The 12,442-nt window shown below is 36.1% G+C and overlaps 1 long non-coding RNA gene across 1 annotated transcript in view; it reads right to left on the reverse strand.

Annotated features, from left to right (window-relative positions):
- Positions 1-1,378: 1,378 nt before the first annotated feature.
- LOC138853526 (uncharacterized) overlaps positions 1,379-12,442 on the reverse strand; it is a 52,551-nt gene continuing 41,487 nt past the window's right edge. The window contains exon 2 of the long non-coding RNA XR_011392702.1: positions 1,379-1,875. This is a non-coding gene — a long non-coding RNA (uncharacterized lncRNA). The remainder of the gene's footprint in view (positions 1,876-12,442) is intronic.

Raw genomic sequence — 12,442 nt, forward strand, 5'->3', positions numbered from 1 at the left:
TTACAGTGATGGTGATGAGTGAATATTACAGTGATGGTGATGAGTGAATATTACAGTGATGATGATGAGTGAATATTACAGTGATGATGATGAGTGAATATTACAGTGATGGTGATGAGTGAATATTACAGTGATGGTGATGAGTGAATATTACAGTGATGGTGATGAGTGAATATTACAGTGATGATGAGTGAATATTACAGTGATGATGATGAGTGAATATTACAGTGATGGTGATGAGTGAATATCACAAAGTTAGTCTTGAGTACAAGGTAATATCATAACACCTTTATAAAGACCAGGTAATATCATAACACCTTCATAAAGACCAGGTAATATCATAACACCTTTATAAAGACCAGGTAATATCATAACACCTTTATAAAGACCAGGTAATATCATAACACCTTTATAAAGACCAGGTAATATCATAACACCTTTATAAAGACCAGGTAATATCATAACACCTTTATAAAGACCAGGTAATATCATAACACCTTTATAAAGACCAGGTAATATCATAACACCTTTATAAAGACCAGGTAATATCATAACACCTTTATAAAGACCAGGTAATATCATAACACATTTATAAAGACCAGGTAATATCATAACACCTTTATAAAGACCAGGTAATATCATAACACCTTTATAAAGACCAGGTAATATCATAACACCTTTATAAAGACCAGGTAATATCATAACACCTTTATAAAGACCAGGTAATATCATAACACCTTTATAAAGACCAGGTAATATCATAACACCTTTATAAAGACCAGGTAATATCATAACACCTTTATAAAGACCAGGTAATATCATAACACCTTTATAAAGACCAGGTAATATCATAACACCTTTATAAAGACCAGGTAATATCATAACACCTTTATAAAGACCAGGTAATATCATAACACCTTTATAAAGACCAGGTAATATCATAACACCTTTATAAAGACCAGGTAATATCATAACACCTTTATAAAGACCAGGTAATATCATAACACCTTTATGAAGACCAGGTAATATCATAACACCTTTATAAAGACCAGGTAATATCATAACACCTTTATAAAGACCAGGTAATATCATAACACCTTCATAAAGACCAGGTAATATCATAACACCTTTATAAAGACCAGGTAATATCATAACACCTTTATAAAGACCAGGTAATATCATAACACCTTTATAAAGACCAGGTAATATCATAACACCATTATAAAGACCAGGTAATATCATAACACCTTTATAAAGACCAGGTAATATCATAACACCTTTATAAAGACCAGGTAATATCATAACACCATTATAAAGACCATGTAATATCTTAACACCATTATAAAGTCCAGGTAATATCAAAGTAAAATTAACCACAGGACTGTATCAACACTTTATTATCAACAAAACCAGTGAGTGGAAGTTATGTCCATCAAGGAATACATTAATACACATGTGCGTGTGAGTGTGTGTTGTGGTGGTGGCGCCTTACCTCAACAAAGTGAAGGTGTTGGCCTCGGTGCTGAAGAATATAAGTGGGGATGGTTCTTGTTTTGAAGAAACTGAAGGGGTTGGCTCTCTAGTTCAAGAATATGAAGGGGGTTGGCTTTATAGTTCAAGAATATGAAAGGGTTATCTCTTCAACTCTTCAACTGAAGGGAGATGACTTCAACCCAAGAAACTAAAGGGGTTTTTCTCATCATCTCCTAGGAAGTCATCGTCATCATCATCGTCGTCGTTGTCGAGGGTGAACCTGGGAGCGCCCTCAGGTTCCAATCCTTGTAGAAGGTGACCCAGGACGAGGAGTGGGTTGCCTGCTCTCTGACCCACCACCACCACCGCTGCAGCACACACCACCAACATCCACCACAATACCTGCAACCACCACCACTACTTGTATACATTTCTATATAAATGATCTCATCCAGTTCTGTTTTTCATCATTTTAAAAGTATATATATATATATATATATATATATATATATATATATATATATATATATATATATATATATATATATATATATATATATATATATATATATATATATATATATATTATTTATTAACACACTGGCCGATTCCCACCAAGGCAGGGTGGCCCGAGAAAGAAAAATTTTCACCATCATTCACTCCATCACTGTCTTGCCAGAAGGGTGCTTTACACTACAGTTTTTAAACTGCAACATTAACACCCCTCCTTCAGAGTGCAGGCACTGTACTTCCCATCTCCAGGACTCAAGTCCTGCCTGCCGGTTTCCCTGAATCCCTTCATAAATGTTACTTTGCTCACACTCCAACAGCACGTCAAGTATTAAAAACCATTTGTCTCCATTCACTCCTATCAAACACGCTCAAGCATGCCTGCTGGAAGTCCAAGCCCCTCGCACACAAAACCTCCTTTACCCCCTCCCTCCAACCTTTCCTAGGCCGACCTCTACCCCGCCTTCCTTCCACTACAGAATGATGCACTCTTGAAGTCATTCTGTTCCGCTCCATTCTCTCTACATGTCCGAACCACCTCAACAATCCTTCCTCAGCCCTCTGGACAAAAGTGTTGGTAATCCCGCACCTCCTCCTAACTTCCAAACTACGAATTCTCTGCATTATATTCACACCACACATTGCCCTCAGACATGACATCTCCACTGCCTCCAGCCTTCTCCTCGCTGCAACGTTCATCACCCATGCTTCACACCCACATAAGAGCGTTGGTAAAACTATACTCTCATACATTCCCCTCTTTGCTTCCAAGGACAAAGTTCTTTGTCTCCACAGACTCCTACGTGCACCGCTCACCCTTTTCCCCTCATCAATTCTATGATTCACCTCATCTTTCATAGACCCATCCGCTGACACGTCCACTCCCAAATATCTGAATACATTCACCTCCTCCATACTCTCTCTCTCCAATCTGATATCCAGTCTTTCATCACCTAATCTTTTTATTATCCTCATAGCCTTACTCTCTCCGGCATTCACTTTTAATTTTCATCTTTTGCATACCGTACCAAATTCATCCACCAACCTCTGCAACTTCTCTTCAGAATCTCCCAAGAGCACAGCGTCATCAGCAAAGAGCAACTGTCACAACTCCCACTTTATGTGTGATTCTTTATCTTGCAACTCCACGCCTCTTGCCAAGACCCTCGCATTTACTTTTCTTACAACCCCATCTATAAATATATTAAACAACCACGGTGACATCACACATCCATGTCTAAGGCCTACTTTTACTGGGAAATAATTTCCCTCTTTCCTGCATACTCTAACTTGAGCCTCACTATCCTCGTAAAAACTCTTCACTGCTTTCAGTAACCTACTTCCTACACCATACACCTGCAACATCTGCCACATTGCCCCCCTATCCACCCTGTCATACGCCTTTTCCAAATCCATAAATGCCACAAAGACCTCTTTAGCCTTATCTAAATACTGTTCACTTATATGTTTCACTATAAACACCTGGTCCACTCACCCCCTACCTTTCCTAAAGCCTCCTTGTTCATCTGCTATCCTATTCTCCGTCTTACTCTTAATTCTTTCAATAATAACTCTACCATACACTTTACCAGGTATACTCAACAGACTTATCCCCCTACAATTTTTGCACTCTCTTTTGTCCCCTTTGCCTTTATACAAAGGAACTATGCATGCTCTCTGCCAATCACTAGGTACCTTACCCTCTTCCATACATTTGTTAAATAATTGCACAAACCACTCCAAAACTATATCCCCACCTGCTTTTAACATTTCTATTTTTACCCCATCAATTCCGGCTGCCTTATATATATATATATATATATATATATATATATATATATATATATATATATATATATATATATATATATATATATATATATATATATATATATATATATATATATATATATGTATATATATATATATATATATATATATATATATATATATATATATATATATATATATATATATATATATATATATATATATATATATATAGATAGATAGATAGATAGATAGATAACAGTAGTACACATATATCCTTAATTTAACAGCAGTAGTATTATATAACAATAATATAAAATAATAATAGTCTATACATACTTGTAATATAACAGTTTTAGATTAAACAATAATATAAAGACAGTCATGTAAGTCAATAATAGAAGAGCAGTGAATATAATAACAGCAGTGTTGTATATATAGCAACACTAGAGTAGTAACTGCAGTGTTGTATATATAGCAACACTAGAGTAGTAACAGCAGTGTTGTATATATAGCAACACTAGAGTAGTAACTGCAGTGTTGTATATATAGCAACACTAGAGTAGTAACAGCAGTGTTGTATATATAGCAACACTAGAGAAGTAACAGCAGTGTTGTATATATAGCAACACTGGAGTAGTAACTGCAGTGTTGTATATATAGCAACACTAGAGTAGTAACAGCAGTGTTGTATATATAGCAACACTAGAGTAGTAACTGCAGTGTTGTATATATAGCAACACTAGAGTAGTAACAGCAGTGTTGTATATATAGCAACACTAGAGAAGTAACAGCAGTGTTGTATATATAGCAACACTGGAGTAGTAACTGCAGTGTTGTATATATAGCAACACTACAGTAGTAACAGCAGTGTTGTATATATAGCAACACTAGAGTAGTAACAGCAGTGTTGTATATATAGCAACACTAGAGTAGTAACAGCAGTGTTGTATATATAGCAAGAATAGAGTAGTAACAGTAGTGTTGTATATATAGCAACACTAGAGTAGTAACTGCAGTGTTGTATATATAGCAACACTAGAGTAGTAACAGCAGTGTTGTATATATAGCAACACTAGAGTAGTAACTGCAGTGTTGTATATATAGCAACACTAGAGTAGTAACAGCAGTGTTGTATATATAGCAACACTAGAGTAGTAACAGCAGTGTTGTATATATAGCAACACTAGAGTAGTAACTGCAGTGTTGTATATATAGCAACACTAGAGTAGTAACAGCAGTGTTGTATATATAGCAACACTAGAGTAGTAACTGCAGTGTTGTATATACAGCAACACTAGAGTAGTAACTGCAGTGTTGTATATATAGCAACACTAGAGTAGTAACTGCAGTGTTGTATATATAGCAACACCAGAGTAGTAACAGCAGTGTTATACATATAGCAACACTAGAGTAGTAACTGCAGTGTTGTATATATAGCAACACTAGAGTAGTAACTGCAGTGTTGTATATATAGCAACACTAGAGTAGTAACTGCAGTGTTATATACATAGCAACACTAGAGTAGTAACAGCAGTGTTATATATATAGCAACACCAGAGTAGTAACTGCAGTGTTATATATATAGCAACACTAGAGTAGTAACAACAGTGTTGTATATATAGCAACACTAGAGTAGTAACAGCAGTGTTGTATATATAACAACACTAGAGTAGTAACAGCAGTGTTGTATATATAGCAAGACCAGAGTAGTAACAGCAGTGTTATATATATAGCAACACTAGAGTAGTAACAGCAGTGTTATATATATAGCAACACCAGAGTAGTAACAGCAGTGTTATATATATAGCAACACTAGAGTAGTAACAGCAGTGTTGTATATATAGCAACACTAGAGTAGTAACAGCAGTGTTGTATATATAGCAACACTAGAGTAGTAACTGCAGTGTTGTATATATAGCAACACTAGAGTAGTAACAGCAGTGTTGTATATATAGCAACACTAGAGTAGTAACTGCAGTGTTGTATATATAGCAACACTAGAGTAGTAACTGCAGTGTTGTATATATAGCAACACTAGAGTAGTAACAGCAGTGTTGTATATATAGCAACACTAGAGTAGTAACTGCAGTGTTGTATATATAGCAACACTAGAGTAGTATCTGCAGTGTTGTATATATAGCAACAATAGAGTAGTATCTGCAGTGTTGTATATACAGCAACACTAGAGTAGTATCTGTAGTGTTGTATATATAGCAACACTAGAGTACTAACTGCAGTGTTGTATATATAGCAACACTAGAGTAGTATCTGCAGTGTTGTATATATAGCAACACTAGAGTAGTATCTGCAGTGTTGTATATACAGCAACACTAGAGTAGTATCTGCAGTGTTGTATATATAGCAACACTAGAGTAGTAACTGCAGTGTTGTATATATAGCAACACTAGAGTAGTAACAGCAGTGTTGTATATATAGCAACACTAGAGTAGTAACAGCAGTGTTGTATATATAGCAACACCAGAGTAGTAACAGCAGTGTTATATATATAGCAACACTAGAGTAGTAACTGCAGTGTTGTATATATAGCAACACTAGAGTAGTAACAGCAGTGTTATATATATAGCAACACTAGAGTAGTAACAGCAGTGTTGTATATATAGCAACACTAGAGTAGTAACAGCAGTGTTGTATATATAGCAACACTAGAGTAGCAGCAGCAGTGTTGTATATATAGCAACACTAGAGTAGTAACAGCAGTGTTGTATATATAGCAACACTAGAGTAGTAACAGCAGTGTTGTATATATAGCAACACCAGAGTAGTAACAGCAGTGTTGTATATATAGCAACACCAGAGTAGTAACAGCAGTGTTGTATATATAGCAACACAAGAGTAGCAACAGCAGTGTTGTATATATAGCAACACTAGAGTAGTAACTGCAGTGTTGTATATATAGCAACACTAGAGTAGTATCTGCAGTGTTGTATATATAGCAACACTAGAGTAGTAACAGCAGTGTTGTATATATAGCAACACCAGAGTAGTAACAGCAGTGTTGTATATATAGCAACACCAGAGTAGTAACAGAAGTGTTGTATATATAGCAACACCAGAGCAGTAACATCAGTGTTGTATATATAGCAACACCAGAGTAGTAACAGCAGTCTTGTATATATAGCAACACCAAAGTAGTAACAGCAGTGTTGTATATCTAGCAACACCAGAGTAGTAACAGCAGTGTTGTATATATAGCAACACTAGAGTAGTAAGTGCAGTGTTGTATATATAGCAACACTAGAGTAGTAACTGCAGTGTTGTATATATAGCAACACTAGAGTAGTAACAGCAGTGTTGTATATATAGCAACACTAGAGTAGTAACAGCAGTGTTGTATATATAGCAACACTAGAGTAGTATCTGCAGTGTTGTATATATAGCAACACTAGAGTAGTATCTGCAGTGTTGTATATATAGCAACACTAGAGTAGTATCTGCAGTGTTGTATATACAGCAACACTAGAGTAGTATCTGCAGTGTTGTATATATAGCAACACTAGAGTAGTATCTGCAGTGTTGTATATACAGCAACACTAGAGTAGTATCTGCAGTGTTGTATATATAGCAACACTAGAGTAGTATCTGCAGTGTTGTATATATAGCAACACTAGAGTAGTATCTGCAGTGTTGTATATATAGCAACACTAGAGTAGTATCTGCAGTGTTGTATATACAGCAAGACTAGAGTAGCATCTGCAGTGTTGTATATATAGCAACACTAGAGTAGTATCTGCAGTGTTGTATATACAGCAACACTAGAGTAGTATCTGCAGTGTTGTATATATAGCAACACTAGAGTAGTATCTGCAGTGTTGTATATATAGCAACACTAGAGTAGCATCTGCAGTGTTGTATATACAGCAACACTAGAGTAGTATCTGCAGTGTTGTATATATAGCAACACTAGAGTAGTATCTGCAGTGTTGTATATATAGCAACACTAGAGTAGTAACAACAGTGTTGTATATATAGCAACACTAGAGTAGTATCTGCAGTGTTGTATATATAGCAACACTAGAGTAGTAACAACAGTGTTGTATATATAGCAACACTAGAGTAGTATCTGCAGTGTTGTATATATAGCAACACTAGAGTAGTATCTGCAGTGTTGTATATACAACAATACTAGAGTAGTATCTGCAGTGTTGTACATATAGCAACACTAGAGTAGTATCTGCAGTGTTGTATATATAGCAACACTAGAGTAGTAACAGCAATGTTGTATATACAGCAACACTAGAGTAGTATCTGCAGTGTTCTATATATAGCAACACTAGAGTAGTAACAGCAGTGTTGTATATACAGCAACACTAGAGTAGTAACAGCAGTGTTGTATATATAGCAACACTAGAGAATTATCTGCAGTGTTGTATACATAGCAACACTAGAGTAGTATCTGCAGTGTTGTATATATAGCAACACTAGAGTAGTATCTGCAGTGTTGTATATATAGCAACACTAGAGTAGTAACTGCAGTGTTGTATATATAGCAACACTAGAGTAGTATCTTCAGTGTTGTATATATAGCAACACTAGAGTAGAAACAGCAGTGTTGTATATATAGCAACACTAGAGTAGTATCTGCAGTGTTGTAAATATAGCAACACTAGAGTAGTAACAGCAGTGTTGTGTATACACAGCAACACTAGAGTAGTATCTGCAGTGTTGTATATATAGCAACACTAGAGTAGTAACTACAGTGTTGTATATATAGCAACACTAAGGTAGTATCTGCAGTGTTCTATATATAGCAACACTAGAGTAGTAACAGCAGTGTTGTATATATAGCAACACTAGAGTAGTAGCAAGAGTGTTGTATATATAGCAACACTAGAGTAGTAACTACAGTGTTGCATATATAGCAACACTAGGGTAGTATCTGCAGTGTTCTATATATAGCAACACTAGAGAAGTAACAGCAGTGTTGTATATAAAGGAACATTAGAGTAGTAACAGCAGTGTTGTATATATAGCAACACTAGAGTAGTAACAGCAGTGTTGTATATATAGCAACACTAGAGTAGTAACAGCAGTGTTGTATATGTAGCAACACCAAAGTAGTAACTGCAGTGTTGTATACATAGCAACACTAGAGTAGTAACTGCAGTGTTGTATATATAGCAACACTAGTTTAGTAACAGCAGTATTGTATATATAGCAACACTAGAGTAGTAGCTGCAGTGTTGTATATATAGCAACACTAGAGAAGTAACAGCAGTGTTGTATATATAACAACACTAGAGTAGTAACAGCAGTGTTGTATATATAGCAACACTAGAGTAGTAACAGCAGTGTTGTATATATAGCAACACCAAAGTAGTAACTGCAGTGTTGTATATATAGCAACGCTAGAGTAGTAACTGCAGTGTTGTATACATAGCAACACTAGAGTAGTAACTGCAGTGTTGTATATATAGCAACACTAGAGTAGTAACTGCAGTGTTGTATATATAGCAACACCAGAGTAGTAACAGCAGTGTTGCATATATAGCAACACTAGAGTAGTAACAGCAGTTTTGTATATACAGCAACACTAGAGTAGTAGCAGCAGTGTTGTATATACAGCAACACTAGAGTAGTAACTGCAGTGTTGTATATATAGCAACAGTAGAGTAGTAACAGCAGTGTTGTATATACAGCAACACTAGAGTATTAACTGCAGTGTTGTATATACAGCAACACTAGAGTATTAACTGCAGTGTTGTATATACAGCAACACTAGAGTAGTAACTGCAGTGTTGTATATACAGCAACACTAGAGTAGTAACAGCAGTGTTGTATATACAGCAACACTAGAGTATTAACTGTAGTGTTGTATATACAGCAACACTAGAGTAGTAACAGCAGTGTTGTATATATAGCAACACTAGGGGGGCTCTGGTGGCCTGGTGGTTAACGCTCTCGCTTCACACGGTGAGGGCCTGGGTTCGATTCCCAGCCAGAGTAGAAACATTGGACGTGTTTCTTTCCACCTGTTGTCTATGTTCCCCATCAGTAAAATGGGTACCTGGGTGTTAGTCGACTGGTGTGGGTCGCATCCTGGGACACTGACCTAAGGAGGCCTGGTCACAGACCGGGCCGCGGGGGCGTTGACCCCCGGAACTCTCTCCAGATAAACTCCAGAAACACTAGAGTAGTAACAGCAGTGTTGTATATATAGCAACACTAGAGTAGTAACAGCAGTGTTGTACATATAGCAACACTAGAGTAGTAACAGCAGTGTTGTATATATAGCAACACTAGAGTAGTAACAGCACTGTTGTATATACAGCAACACTAGAGTAGTAACAGCAGTGTTTTATATATAGCAACACTAGAGTAGTAACTGCAGTGTTGTATATATAGCAACACTAGAGTAGTAAGAGCAGTGTTGTATATATAGCAACACTAGAGCAGTAACAGCAGTGTTGTATATATAGCAACACTAGAGTAGTAACAGCAGTGTTGTATATACAGCAACACTAGAGTAGTAACAGCAGTGTTTTATATATAGCAACACTAGAGTAGTAACTGCAGTGTTGTATATATAGCAACACTAGAGTAGTAACAGCAGTGTTGTATATATAGCAACACTAGAGTAGTATCTGCAGTGTTGTATACATAGCAACACTAGAGTAGTAACTGCAGTGTTGTATATATAGCAACACTAGAGTAGTAACTGCAGTGTTGTATATATAGCAACACTAGAGTAGTAACTGCAGTGTTGTATATATAGCAACACTAGAGCAGTAACAGCAGTGTTGTATATATAGCAACACTAGAGTAGTAACAGCAGTGGTGTATATATAGCAACACTAGAGCAGTAACAGCAGTGTTGTATATATAGCAACACTAGAGCAGTAACAGCAGTGTTGTATATGTAGCAACACTAGAGTAGTAACAACAGTGTTGTATATATAGCAACACTAGAGTAGTAACAGCAGTGTTGTATATATAGCAACACTAGAGTAGTAACTGCAGTGTTGTATATATAGGAACACTAGAGTAGTAACAGCAGTGTTGTATATACAGCAACACTAGAGTAGTAACTGCAGTGTTGTATATATAGCAACACAAGAGTAGTAACAGCAGTGTTGTATATAGCAACACTAGAGTAGTAACTGCAGTGTTGTATATATAGCAACACTAGAGTAGTAACTGCAGTGTTGTATATATAGCAACAGTAGAGTAGTAACAGCAGTGTTGTATATATAGCAACACTAGAGTAGTAACTGCAGTGTTGTATATATAGCAACACTAGAGTAGTAACTGCAGTGTTGTATATATAGCAACAGTAGAGTAGTAACAGCAGTGTTGTATATATAGCAACACTAGAGTAGTAACTGCAGTGTTGTATATATAGCAACAGTAGAGTAGTAACAGCAGTGTTGTATATATAGCAACACTAGAGTAGTAACTGCAGTGTTGTATATATAACAACACTAGAGTAGTAACAGCAGTGTTGTATATATAGCAACACTAGAGTAGTAACAGCAGTGTTGTATATATAGCAACACTAGACTAGTAACTGCAGTGTTGTATATATAGCAACACTAGAGTAGTAGCAGCAGTGTTGTATATACAGCAACACTAGAGTAGTAACAGCAGTGTTGTATATACAGCAACACTAGAGTATTAACTGTAGTGTTGTATATACAGCAACACTAGAGTAGTAACAGCAGTGTTGTATATATAGCAACACTAGAGTAGTAACAGCAGTGTTGTATATATAGCAACACTAGAGTAGTAACAGCAGTGTTGTACATATAGCAACACTAGAGTAGTAACAGCAGTGTTGTATATATAGCAACACTAGAGTAGTAACAGCACTGTTGTATATACAGCAACACTAGAGTAGTAACAGCAGTGTTTTATATATAGCAACACTAGAGTAGTAACTGCAGTGTTGTATATATAGCAACACTAGAGTAGTAAGAGCAGTGTTGTATATATAGCAACACTAGAGCAGTAACAGCAGTGTTGTATATATAGCAACACTAGAGTAGTAACAGCAGTGTTGTATATACAGCAACACTAGAGTAGTAACAGCAGTGTTTTATATATAGCAACACTAGAGTAGTAACTGCAGTGTTGTATATATAGCAACACTAGAGTAGTAACAGCAGTGTTGTATATATAGCAACACTAGAGTAGTATCTGCAGTGTTGTATACATAGCAACACTAGAGTAGTAACTGCAGTGTTGTATATATAGCAACACTAGAGTAGTAACTGCAGTGTTGTATATATAGCAACACTAGAGTAGTAACTGCAGTGTTGTATATATAGCAACACTAGAGCAGTAACAGCAGTGTTGTATATATAGCAACACTAGAGTAGTAACAGCAGTGGTGTATATATAGCAACACTAGAGCAGTAACAACAGTGTTGTATATATAGCAACACTAGAGCAGTAACAGCAGTGTTGTATATATAGCAACACTAGAGTAGTAACAGCAGTGTTGTATATATAGCAACACTAGAGTAGTAACAGCAGTGTTGTATATATAGCAACACTAGAGTAGTAACTGCAGTGTTGTATATATAGGAACACTAGAGTAGTAACAGCAGTGTTGTATATACAGCAACACTAGAGTAGTAACTGCAGTGTTGTATATATAGCAACACAAGAGTAGTAACAGCAGTGTTGTATATAGCAACACTAGAGTAGTAACTGCAGTGTTGTATAT

This window comes from Cherax quadricarinatus, chromosome 32 (assembly GCF_038502225.1).
Source record: "Cherax quadricarinatus isolate ZL_2023a chromosome 32, ASM3850222v1, whole genome shotgun sequence".
Taxonomy (NCBI): domain Eukaryota; kingdom Metazoa; phylum Arthropoda; class Malacostraca; order Decapoda; family Parastacidae; genus Cherax; species Cherax quadricarinatus.